The 13735-nt window shown below is 34.7% G+C and overlaps 1 long non-coding RNA gene across 2 annotated transcripts in view; it reads left to right on the top strand.

Annotated features, from left to right (window-relative positions):
- Positions 1 to 13735, top strand: part of LOC149546429 (uncharacterized) — a 43420-nt gene that overhangs the window by 17643 nt on the left and 12042 nt on the right. The window lies entirely within an intron of this gene.

Here is a 13735-nt window from a genome sequence, read left to right as displayed (position 1 = left end):
ATCTTACACATACCTTGGGGTTAAGTTTTCTGGATCTCATTTCAACTTGAGACCAACCATTTAGCCTTGGATCAGTAAAGGGTTGGGTTCCCTTGCCATGCTTGAGAGACAGTGCTTTAGACACCACTTTTAGGACACATTGTTTAAGCTATCCCTCCTAGATTCCTTAGTAAGACCCATAGTGCTCTATGCTTTGGTGGTTTGGGGTCCTTCCCTTTTTAGGCTCGGATTGGGCTATGATCGAGCGTATCAAGACTCTGCTCCTCCGTTGGACTATCAGATGTCATAGATCTACCCTCGATAGTATTATTTTGGCTGAGTTTGGAGCTCACCCATTTATGCTTGCAACCATTTTTGACCTGATCTGGTTTCTCCACCATCTTCATGGCTTTGTAGACTCGGCTGAAGGCCAACGCAGATACCCTTACTTAGCTTACTGCTCCTCAGTTGCTATTGCATACTCCAATCTAGCTACTAGAGCCCACTGTTGGTGTGCTCAAGCTACTATCCCGTTGAGTTCAGTTGGGATAGACATTGATGGTCTCCCTCCCTACCAGTTCTCATTGGATGCTCTTGCTCACCTACTCCCCTCCTGACAGGAGTTGAACGGGCATGTCAGACTTGACATTTATAGGCAGTATATCATATGGACTTGGGTGGATCCTCCAAGGGGACTATGTTCGAGAATGGCTTTCTACGTTGAGCGCTTCTTAGATATTCGGGATGGGATTATTGTATGCCTTGAGTACTTACATATATACTAGACATACACCTTGCATATCTCCCTTGGCTCCTTCAGGGTGGGCTCGCACAGACTCCAGATCCAGGTCAATGACCATATTGCTAGAGGATTGGGTGTGTAGACTTTGTACCTTAATAGAGGTAGAATCTGAGATCCATTTCCTTTTCAGATGCCCCATATACTACGAGATTAGAGGGAGATTTTATTGTCTGTTTAGAGATTGCAGATCCCTCTTGGATTTTTTCAGGTACACAGATCAACATTGCATTGCGCTCTATCTCTGCGAGTCCTTACAACTTCGTGACCATACTTTACAGCTATCATTTCCCAGGAGTCAAACCCAAGCACAACTTGTTACGACCTTTTTCTCGCCCTTAGCTTCAACTCGTGTGAAGCGACCATACAGTTTTCCTAACATGGGCTATTCTAGATTTGTGAGACCTCGCAGGGGGTCTCTTCACCAATGACACTCCTCTCGTAGCACTCAGCTTCATCACAGGGCCTTTGGTAGCCACACATATCAGTCGCTATTGGACTTTTTCCCTGTGAGGACAGTTACCTAATCTTTTCTGTGATGTTTCTTTCTTTCTTCTTCTTTTGTTGTACTTGTTCTTTTTTGGACATCGTTTGGTGCTCCATTTGTCTACTTTCTTCTTGATGTAAGCTTCCAGTCCCATAGACCCACGTTGTGGTTTTTTGTTGGACATTAATAAAATTATCTTATCTTATCTTATCTTATCTACATGAATAACCACACAAAATAAAAAGATGAAGATATAGAAATCAAGGTTTTCATGCATGATATTTTAGTGACAACAATATATTGCTAAATCAAATAACATGCAAAAGAGGCTATAGAGCATCTAAGATAAACATGATAAAGTTAATAAGGATCAATTATTTTTACCACTAACCCTTTCAAAGGTTCCCCATAACACAATCATCTTATGGCTCAAATCCAGAGGCTAAATTCATAATATTTTACAACAAATTCAAAATCTTAATATCAAACAATGTCTAGATCATTAAATTTACATTTGATAGACATTGTTCTTATACAAAGGAGTGAAGTATTTTACATAATTTCTTCATAATTTTGGAGAGAAAAGAGGGGAGCATTCCTAGTGTCACCTTGATTTCTCATTGAACCAGTAGATGACAACAAATAGATTGCTTCAAATGATGCAGTTAACCTTTGCTCAGGTATTAGCATTAACATTTGTCTCCTCAATACCCATACATAACACCACCCACTCTGCTCATGTCTCCACTTTAAATAGTACCCCTCCCCATAGTGAAAAGCTTATCGACTTAATTATTTTAATATGCACATTTCTGTATGTATATCATAGACATGAATATTTGAGTATTCGTACACCAATTAATTTATTCAACTGCAGGTGGTGTTTCAAATTAGCGCCCACCCATGGCTGGACAATAGTAAGGAATGGACAAAAAGCTGAAAGTCTTGGATAGTTGTTAATATATAGATACACTGTGTTTGGAATGAAGGCCTCCAAAGTGAGCCACATGGAAATATTCTAAAATTGTGCAAAGTGTAGAACTGTGTTGTCCCCTCAAATCAAGCGCTTCAAAAACTTGTCCAAACTAAACATGGAAATTTGTGATAGAAGGTGATCACATGACCAAAACCATTTTGCATGATGATCATCAAGGATCAATTTTTTCACCGTCAAAGTTGACCTTTCAAAAGTGGGCCTTTTAGATAAATCTTCTAGGGGTATTCTTGTATGCCTTAGGAAAATTTCACCACATGCACTTCAAATTTCTTAAAAAGGTGAATGCACCGACACTTCCTTTGGTTACTACTTAATAATCCTTGCAAACCCTTTTATATATTTTAAACATCTACTTAGACCACAACCTCCTTAGGAGTTGGGGCTTTATTTGATTGTCCAGGAGAGGCCATGGTCAAACAACCCAATCTTGCTAATAAATACCTCCATAACGTAACTTTGTATAAGGTTGGTATTGGTCAAGAGATGATTGCATTCATCCTCTATCCTATAGTGAAGTGGCTAGTTAATAGTTTGTATGCCTTCCTCCCTCTAGTAGATTCATGTGCAAAATTTGGAGTTACAAACAAGGAAATGAATTTGATGCCTCAAGAGATGTCATCGTAGGGACTTTAACGATCTCCAAATTAAATGGATTTCTGTGAAACTATTTTGGAAACTCTTAAGTAGATGCACTCGACATTACACCCCACATTGGTTATCATTCTCATTCTAATTTTTTTCAAGCAAATGTAGTTGGCTTGAGTGCAACCAAAGCTTTTACCATCTATGCCTAATGACGTCTTAAAAACCTCTATTGAGATCAAGACACCATACTAACTTAGCTCAAAGTAAACTTACTATTCCTTTCTATCATGGTATAAATATAAGTAACTTAAATACCTTGATGTTGTGCCTATGCCTAGCATTAATTCTAATATTTAAATCATTTCTTCTTTTCCAATTACACACTTTCTGCTTCATGTTACATTAAATTGAATTGTCCTTTCAATTTATTGATCTTTTTGATGATGAGATGGTCAAAACTATATGATTGTATGCAATGATGTGATATCCCATCCCTCCCCCCCACCCATTGGGAATAATTTGTCTCGGCTTATTAGAAAGTTATATTTGTTAAACTCTTTAATTTTTTGTGTTACTAGTCATTTTTATTACTTTTGAATACCTTATCCATGCATCTCAAGTGTGTATTTTCTCCAAATGGAAAAATTTGTAAAAATATTATAATTTTGAAAAGATGTATATTGTTTAGTTTTCTATTCAATTGGCATTTTTGCTTAATCCAATCCTTTGTTTTCAAAACTCAAGTTGTTTTTTTTTTTTTTTCTTAAAATAGGTCTATAGAATTAGAGGAATTCCCAATAATCTCAAATATGCAATGTAATATTCCTCACGATAAGGGATAAAATCAAATCCAAAGTTTATCAATGACATAACAATCATTAATAATGTTAAGTTTTTCTATGTCACCCTAAATTTTCATTAATAAGTTGTATCTCAAAATTACTTTTTGCATCCACCTTAGGTTGGCATAGTTACGACTAGCCAACTATTCTCACAACATCAAAGTCCATTAAGAGATTAAATTCATCTTTGTAAATATCATGAAACTAATTAGTGATTGTGGATATATAATGCAACAAAACCTACTTTTCCTAGTGTCAAGTGAGCTTCAAGAGCCAATGCTTGAACTTGATTACTCTAACACCTATGTAAAATCCACCCCTTGGACACTAATTTTATTTCCACTAAACATTGACAAATAACTTAATTGACCAAGTGACTTCCATGTAATTTAGAAGTGGTCAATTAAAAACTCATTTGTCTATAGTGTCAATGAATCAATCGTGCAATATATGGTTACACTTGATAGTACTAAGCTTCAATAATTAGGGTCATCCCTTAGACCTTGACCTAAGCCTTGAGGATTCACTCTTGATGACCCTACTTACATATCCTCTTGAGTGCAATCAGAGGCTTTGTATTATTCTCTAATGTTAGGATCAACCACAAACATAAATAAAAATAACATGCAAATATAATTAATATCAAAAAATATTAAGTCTCACAAAAGAGTGCACAAGACACAAGGATTTAACTTGTTTCACCCAATCCTTGGGCTACATCCACCAACAACAAGTCCAATATTATTATTATCCAGTTATTACAATCTGCAATCCCTTATAGTTCAATAGCACCGCAAGAAGCTACAATATCACCATACATTATGAAATCCCTAATCCTAAACCATTTTATACAAGATTTTTCTGCTTACAAAATTAGGGCTAGAATCACTTGTCCAATAGAAAAATATTAGCCGACACCCTTTACAATAGTAGGGCCATTTTTGGCTTTGGGGGTGTTGCCTCCAAACCCCAGTAGAAATAATCTGGGGGAAACCACACTGAATAAACCTTGGAGTTTGACGAGGCTCCACATTACAACAATCTCCCACTTGGAGACTGATCAAACTCCACAATAATAACACCTAAGAGAGAATTTACTCTCTCATCTTAATGAGATCTTTGATCTCTCTTTAAATGATGACTAATAATTAAGTGCACTGTATTAACTTAGTCATGTCTCAATAAAAGATAATTGTTTCTATAAGGTGTTGGTTCCATACCTATCATCACCAGTCATTAGTTGTACCAACTTATATATACACATGTGTCATCTCACAAATCACACACATGATTATCTTGAGCATACATCACATATACATAATGGATTAGCTCATACGAATCTCATGTACACAAGATTGATAAGTTTACCATACATCATGTACAGAATGAGTAGCTCTATCATAGATAAATAAGATAATAGTGACTAGTTTGAATTAATGAATTACAAGAACAAAAGTGACTTGGTCATAAAATCAATACAATTATCGTAGTGACTGATTCATACATAAATCACAAAGACAATAGTTATTGGCTCATACAAGTATCATGAATAAAATGATGACCAACTCATGTACAGTGATTAACCATTCCCCATCCAACGTGCATCTTAAAGAGATGGAATGTTAGTGTATTGCACACTACACCATAGGTCACATTTATTTTCTTGGTCTTTTCTTCCAAAAAATGATTTGGAAGAGGACTTGATGTATCCCATAGTACACTAGGGGTATGTCCTCAACCCGATAGAGTCAAATATACCATCAAACAACTAAACAATATTCAATTTATTCCATACTACACCATGGGTCTATCCTCAATCCCAATGATATTTGCAAGTAGTAGACCAACCTAGGTTAGTGGGTTTCAAGTGCAATCACTTATAGGCCACAAGCGACAAGTCTATACAATCCTTAACAACACTTGGCATTGATCATTCCCATGCTATACGTGATTACTAGTGAACGCTTCTAATGCAACAATTTGCTACGGTTATTACTACCTGCATGGTAAGATAATTGCATGTGCAACCATTAAGGTATCATTTTTGAATATCCCCTAGCAAACATTAACCTTTTTGAAGTAGGTGACTATTGGCTAATCCAAAATATACATCAATAGCCATATATATCCACATTAGCCTGGTCCAATGAAAACCTAACAAGTATAGCATGACTAATTGATTGATTTAGGGTTAAGCTATTCAAAGACACAACATATAGAATAACCTCACTTTAGAAAGATATAACACAATGATATAGGATTGTATTGTTTCTAGAGAGTTAGGTTTCTCACTCAAACAACAACTAGCAAACTAGAACCTTACATGAACAACTGTATACTGGCATTTGCATATGGGTAGGGTGCAAGTGTATAGCTGATAGCTTTGGGGGTTACATTTGTGGGAAGAACATATTTGTTGCAATGCCCAGGTGGGAATGAGTGTAAAATTATTGGATTTGCACAATAATTTGAGGTTTCGACATGGGTGGGAAACATTTGTCAACTATACATCATATGGGCTGCAATTGGGAGATTGTGTTGTGTTCAAGTGTATATCAAGTCTTTGTTTTGAGGTTAAGATATTTGGTAAAAAATGAATGTGTGAAAGATATCAAGACTCTTTGATTTGAGAAAAGAAACTTTGAAATTTATATTTGAAGTGCTTGAATCAATTGAAGAAGTTAATTGATTTGGTTTTCGAAGAGGAAAATAACTATACATCTGAAACAATCAATTTTTTCATATTTTATTTTACAATATCTATTCATATATGTATTATATTAGTATTTCTATAAATATTTAATGGAACATTTATCTAGATATTATGATTATTTAACAATAGAACTATATTTTTATTAATAAGAACATAATTATAACTAGATTATTATTGTTCTTGATGATTATCTTTCCAACATTTTAATCTTTAAGGCTATTAAATTTATGAAAGCATATGATCTAAGACTAGACAAATCCAAAGATGATCTGATAAAGGAGATTTAATGAATTGAATTGGAGTACAAAGTTCAAGGTAAAAACATGATACCTTAGTGTCTAGGTTCAATAAAACCAAGATGGATGAAGATCAAACAATTATGTTTAGTTGACAAAACATGGAGGAATCTAGAAAAGAGGAAATTATTTTTCTATTTAAGGGATGGGCAAGATGTTCATTGTTTCTAATCAAGTTGAAAAAGAAAGTTGATAGCTAAGAGATAACCGAGCAGAAATGCAGTGTGAAGATCAAACAAAAAAAGTACTATGTTGATGTGTATGTGAGTCGATCAACAAGAAGGGAGTAGAAAGGAGAAAGAGGATGAACAAAGGAAAGAGATTGAGTGAAAAAGAGATTTGATCAAGCAAAGTGAGTTGCTAATCTTAATAGATCATTTCAGTGTTACTTTTTAATCAGTGTAGCAAAAAAATATCTTAATTGAGTAGACTTAACAAGTCTAATTTGTAAATCCATTTGTATTGTAGCATTCAATTGAATATTTTGTAATTCCTTTAGATAAGGCCCCTCCATAGATATTTTAGGAGTGATAAGGTCTCGATGATATTTGGTGGAAATCCTCTAACAAGTTCACATTTGACAATGTGTATATAACCTTTTACAAGATTGGCTCCTAATAGAGCTTACTTCAAAAGAGTGAAATTTATGGGTTGTTGGTCCCGAGTGGTTTTCCCCTTAACAAGCGTTCCACATTAAATACTTGTGTCAAATTGTGTAAATGCTTATTGTGCTGCATGCTATTTTCATGTTTACTACTTATTGTTGGAGTTTGGTTTACACAAAAAGCTTACTCTGATACTTGATATATGAAGTTAACAATTTACTTGTAAAAGTTTGATTTGATAGATCTATTTTGTAAGCATTTACAATATTTGCATTTAGATATTTTCAATTATATTTTTTCTTCATTGTACAATTTCTCTCTCTATATCTCTTTGGTATACATTTTGATTATAGGAATATACCACCTTGTTGTCACTCTTTTCTCAAAACCTTGATATTGTTTGTGTTCATCATGAAAGTTTCTAGGTTGGATTGGCACATGCTATAACTAATATTATTACATTCTTTCTTACCTCTCTTTCTCAATATCATGAAGTGAATCATGCTTTCTTAAACTTGATGATATTTTTATTCCTTCATGCAAATATCACCTATGGCATTATGAGATTATAAAAACAAATATGTTCCTCCCTTATAAAGGACATTCCAAGATCTTTATCAATATATTAAGTGGTTTTGTTTTCAAATCTTAAAGAGATGCATAAGTCTAGTATAAATAACATAAAGGCCTTTGTAAGAGACATATTTTTTAAAAAAAGTATCTTGCTCTTGCTTCAACTTCCGCTCTTGCCTGCACTACTCTTGCCGAGTTTCAATCTTCGATGTCTCTCGCCCATTTTTCTCTAGCAAATAATGGGGATGATATTCACTCTTTGGCTGTGGCGATGGATTCTCTTCATCACTCTGCTACAGTTAGGGTTGGCATGACTATTTCTCTTGTGGCTCCTACTGTTGAGGCTCACTGTTCCCCTACTGCTCAGTCTCGGGTTGAAGTGGGGAGATCTACTATCTCTTATGCTGATGTTGCTGCCTTTGATGCAAGTATTGTGGGTCTTGTTGTGAAGTCGAGGCTCCATTCGGCTATGCCTGTCTCTGTAAGTATCCCACTTGTACTTCATTTAGATCAAAAAATTGTTGATGAGATTTCCACATATGTGGAGGATTACTCTTCTTCAGTTGTTATTTTTTGTTTTAGGGGATTTTGGCCTCTCTGTCAGATTTGCATGCTTGGATTTCCAAATATTGGGAACCTATCATTTTAGATTTAGTTCAGATTTACCCTGTGGCAAGGGGCTTTTTTATTGTGAAATTTGCAAATGCTAAAGATAGAAATTCCATCCTATGTCGTGGTTTCTCTTGGGAGGAGAGGTTCCCCTTGATGGCCAAACCTTGGTATAAGGATTTTGACTTGACATCTAAATCCTTTGATAAGATTCCTCTTTGGGTAAGGTTGCCAAATCTTCCTCTTCACTTTTAGTTGGATTTAGTCCTAGAGGATGTGGGGGAGGCCCTTGGGGACTTCTTGTTAGTTGATTCAATTTCTTCCAATGTATATAGAATGACATATGCTCACATTATTGTGGAGATTGATGTCTCCAAGGGGCTCCCTAAAATGATTAAGTTGGCCTCTCCAAATGGTTCTTGGATTCAACTTCTTGATTATGAGGGCATTCTCTTTAGACGCTAAAAATGCCATAAGACTGGCCATATCGATGTGCGATGCTCCTTTGATAAGGTTAGATCGAAGAAATCACCTTCTTGGTGGTTGGGGGTTTTGGATGATCACTACACAGTTCAGAAAGTATCCACAGTTGTGGATAAGTTGGATAGCTCTTCTCAGAATGATCATTCTTTGGTGGAGGATTTTGTTTATGTCTCTGATGATTCAAATGTTGTCCCTATGGCAGTGACCAAGAATGTTACAACTATCCCTTCATCTGCTATTGAAACTATTGATTCAAATGTTGTCCCTCTAGCGGCTTTGGTTCATAATGGTGTTGTTGTCCCTTCTTTTGTTGTTGTCCAGAACACGGGTGTTGGTGCTATTTCAGCTATTTTATCTCCTACAGTGAGGCTGTTGGTGTTGGACTAACCACCAGCCTTCCCCTTTGAGATTCGTGACATGGCTTAATCGTTTCCTGTGTTGTATAAGTCTAGTGGTTGTATCAGGCATTGACAGGTCAATCTTTTGGTGCAACAACAACTCTAGCTTGTAACAAGTGGTAGAGCTTGGTCATAGGTTCAAATCTCCTCGGGTAATGGTAAGAGGCAAATTGTTGGACTAACCACTAGCCTTGCCCTTCAGGATTCGTGACATGGCTTAACTACCTCCTATGTTGTATAAGTCTAGTGGTTGTATCAGGCATTAATAGGTTGATCTTTTGGTGCAATGACAACTCTAGCTTGTAATAGTTGGGGGTTGGTTGTGGGGCTAAATGCCTTGATTGGCTGAAGGCTATTGGGAACGTGGAGGATGGATGGACATCAACAAAAAGAAAAAAAGTCAAGTGTTCCAAACCTTTGTTTGATATGTCTTTACATTCTTAAAAGATGGGACCAAAATGTAAATCTTGATGGTTGGTATTGTATAAGGTTTCGGGTCCTTTCAAAACTTGTTGCTCGCCTACTGTTTTTGAGGCTATCCCTTTTTGTATGGCTCTCCTGTCCTTCTTTGGCTCGTTGTTTCTTTGTTGTTTGTTTTGGTTTAGGACTTAATGTCTATTTCTTTTGTAAACTAATGGGTTTCAGGCACCTGTTAAAACCTGTTTTACTTAATAAAAAAAAGCATAAATGCCTTTGTGAATGAATCTAACAATAATGTTAATCCTCCTAAACCTACTTCTCAATTGCTCACTAGTCATTCTCAATGCCAACATTCTAGAGATTCTGTGATAGAAATAACTAAATCTCCTATTCCTCGACCTCCTATTATACACACTCTCAAATTTCTAATTCCATTGATGCATATCATAACCTTAATCATAATCTAGATATTAGACATTTCTTGGATAATTTATCTCCAAGAATATTAGATAATTCTCCTTATATTCTACTCACAAAAATCAAGCTAAGTTTTTGTCACACCAAGAGAATAAAGATCCTAAGGAATAACATGTTCCCCATGATAATTATTCTTTGTGCGACATGTTGAAACAATTGATTAATTGTGCATTGTCTTTGATGTTACACAAAATGTCATATCATTACCAGTTAGTGTATGCCAAGCTCACTCGGGCATTGAAGAAAGTTTTTTTGTGTTTACCGAGCATTTCAGAGTTTGCCTAGTTCAGAAGAAAGCATCTACCAAGTTCACTCAGGCGCCAAAAGAAAAGTTTGTAGAAGTTGAGTGTTAACCGAGCTCACTCAGTTAATGAAGGAAAAGTTGGATAGAACTAGTGTTAACCAAGCTCACTCGATTACTAAACGAACTTTGCAAAGTATACAATGTTGATCGAGTTCACTTGGTTAACAAGGGAAAATTATTTTTGAGTTAGTGTCTACCAAGTAGGGTTGGCTAACAAAGGATTTTCTTATTTTGGCATATTAAGTTCAACTGATTTGTGTGTTGGCTCTAGCCGACTGAGGAGATGAATATTACTTATTCTAAGTTGTATTCTAGCCGACTTTTCTATATGAAAGATATAAATATAGGTCAAGTTGAGTTTTAGAAAGTGTGAATGCATGGAAGATAATTGAAGATTTAATGATGCTAAGAGGAAGTGAATTAGAAGGATAAGTAGAATATCCTTAAGAAGCTGACAAGATATATTCGATCAAGAAGGATCAAGTATACAAGCCAGAATTGAGATCTGTAATCAACAATTCTGTTGTATCCAAATCAGGTCATGTCATTGTTACTTTCCAATCATTGTAGCAGTGATCTAAATCTCTTAACAAAGTTGGCTTAAAAACTATTTGTGAATCCTCTAACAAGGTGACATTTCTATTGAATTGTCTAAAGACCTCTAACAAGGCCACTCCTAACAGGGTGATTAAATCCTCTAACAAGGTCACACTAACAGTGTGTTTTGTAACTTTTAACAGGGTTGGCTCCTAATAGGGCTTACTTCAAAAGAGTGAAAATAAATAACTAGTTGCAATTGGTGGTTTTTCCCAAATTGGGTTTCCACGTTAAATCTTGGTGTCAAATGTGTTCATGCTATTTCTTTTATGTGTTTGCAACTAAATTAAAGTAATGGTAATCACATATAACATCTTAAGGTTTTCATGTTAAGTATTTGGAAAGCTATTTCAGTGTTTACCGAGTTACAACATTTTTTTGTGTGTTTGCCGAGCATCAACAGAGTTCAGTTTTTAAAATTTATTTTGCACTGACATCTAAGGGATTTGGGATTTATTTTGTGGTAATTGATTCACCCCTCCCCTCTTAGTTACTCCTCTAATATTTCCAACATCACATCCTCCTACCTTACCAACACCTTCTCATAATATTTAACTTTATAAGGATAGTGAAGCTTTAGCCAAATGAATCTATGACTCCTCTATTTGATTAGTGAGTCTTATTACTTTTTTACTCAACTTTTTGCCTAAAGGCAAGCAACCATGTCACTTCTTATCCCCTCCTCGTTATGTAATTCTCTCTTCTCATTTCTTAAGTGTTAATTAATAACTAGGCATTTGGATTTAGATAAAAAAGATCATAGATATACCTCTTTCCATCCTAGCTTATAGATGACACTCCAATCAAGATCATAGACTTTGTAAAGACTGTGATTAGGTCTATACTAAAGAAACATTTGGGACCATCATTTTACTTAATTATACCATCAAAATGTTATGGGAAAGGGAATTAGACTTGTGGTTCTTATGTCCATATTCATACAAGGTGAACCCATGGATGACATCTGCACCTACATTTTTATCAACTAGGTTGCTCGAGAGAATCCCTACTACTCTTTTATAAGGAACATATTAAATGTGCAAGATATCCTCATCTAGCTTTCAATTGGCACCCTTTAATGTTTCAACCATTTTTAGGAACTAGAGTGTTTTATAGACAAAGGAATAGTTTGTCCTAATATACTTAAATTTTTATAGTTCTAATATTAGAATAATGGAAAACATCATTCTTAAACACCATAAATCATATTCAAACACATTGAAAAGAAAACATCTATGCTTTTGTAAGCAAATTAAGGAACACACAAATAAATTAGACCAACTCACAATTGTGAATCCCAATCAATAACAAGTATATCCTCAACTTCGACTTCAACAATTGAAAGCCTATGACACATCTTCATATACTTGGAGATGATAAAGAGTGAAAATGAATAAGAAACAGCTAGCCAAATTGGATTTGTAGTAAATCAAGATGATATTAATGTCATACACATGAGATGGTTGCTAAAACTAGCCATTTTCTAGGTTTAAATCTTAGCCTTTGTTTCAAAGTATTGAATAGTTTTGATATCTTTATGAAAACTTCTTTTTAAATGTTCACATTATCAAATGATAATACTTCTCTAAATTGGTTTGGTGGTGAAGAACTTGTACCCTTGAAAGAGAGTTTGCAAGTTCAATTATCATAGATGATATAATATGTAAGCTTTGATTGTTGCATAAATAGATGTCTTGTTGTTATATATAGATCCAAAAATAAATGACTAGAATACTATTCAAAGATTGCAAGTTCAATTATTATATATATATAAAAATGTATGCTTCATTTGTTGCACAATTACATGCCTTGTTACTATACATAGATCCAAAAAGAAATGATAGAATACTATTCTAAGCTTGAAGGGATTGTTTGCTTAGTGGAATTTTCTTCAAATTATAATTGTCAAATTCCAAAATTGACATATTCTAAGTTTGTTTTGAAAGCATAATATGAAATAGTGATTTGTTAATTCTCATTTACCTCCAAACCTTGGAGTAATCTTCCATCTAAAAAGGTGTAATTGGAAAGTCAATTTCAATTCCAATCCCACTTAAATGAGAATTGGGGATAAATGAAATTTTATAATATTTGGGTTCTACTATAATAATTTTATAAATTTTCTGTCATTTTCATTCTAATGGATTTGGGCAACATTGTGTAAAGATTTGTTAACAATACCAAATCAAAGCCTATGAAAGAACAATGTCATAAAGCATGATTTCCAATGACCAAATACGTGGTAAAGATAAACACATTAATTAGTAACAAGTGCCATTTGAAGCCCAAAAGGATGGTAGAACTAAGGAAATTTTGATCTTACTTGTAATGTATTAACAACTCTATTCCAATACTATGAAGTGACTAAAAATAAGTAATAAAAAGCATCATTTAAAACAAAAAAAATGTAGTGCATTAGTGGCAGAAACATAGGGATATGCATGATAAATATTGAATAAAAATGACATCATCTCTTGATAAGTAGGAGATAATTTCCACATCAAGTCAAATAAAAATGACATAATTTCTTCCATTCCTCACCTTCCACACGAGGAAAGGGCACTACAAGAA

The sequence above is a fragment of the Cupressus sempervirens genome, chromosome 7, assembly GCF_028749045.1.
Source record: "Cupressus sempervirens isolate cs-2001-9-10 chromosome 7, ASM2874904v1, whole genome shotgun sequence".
NCBI classification, from domain to species: domain Eukaryota; kingdom Viridiplantae; phylum Streptophyta; class Pinopsida; order Cupressales; family Cupressaceae; genus Cupressus; species Cupressus sempervirens.
This window is presented reverse-complemented; position numbering and strand designations above follow the sequence as displayed.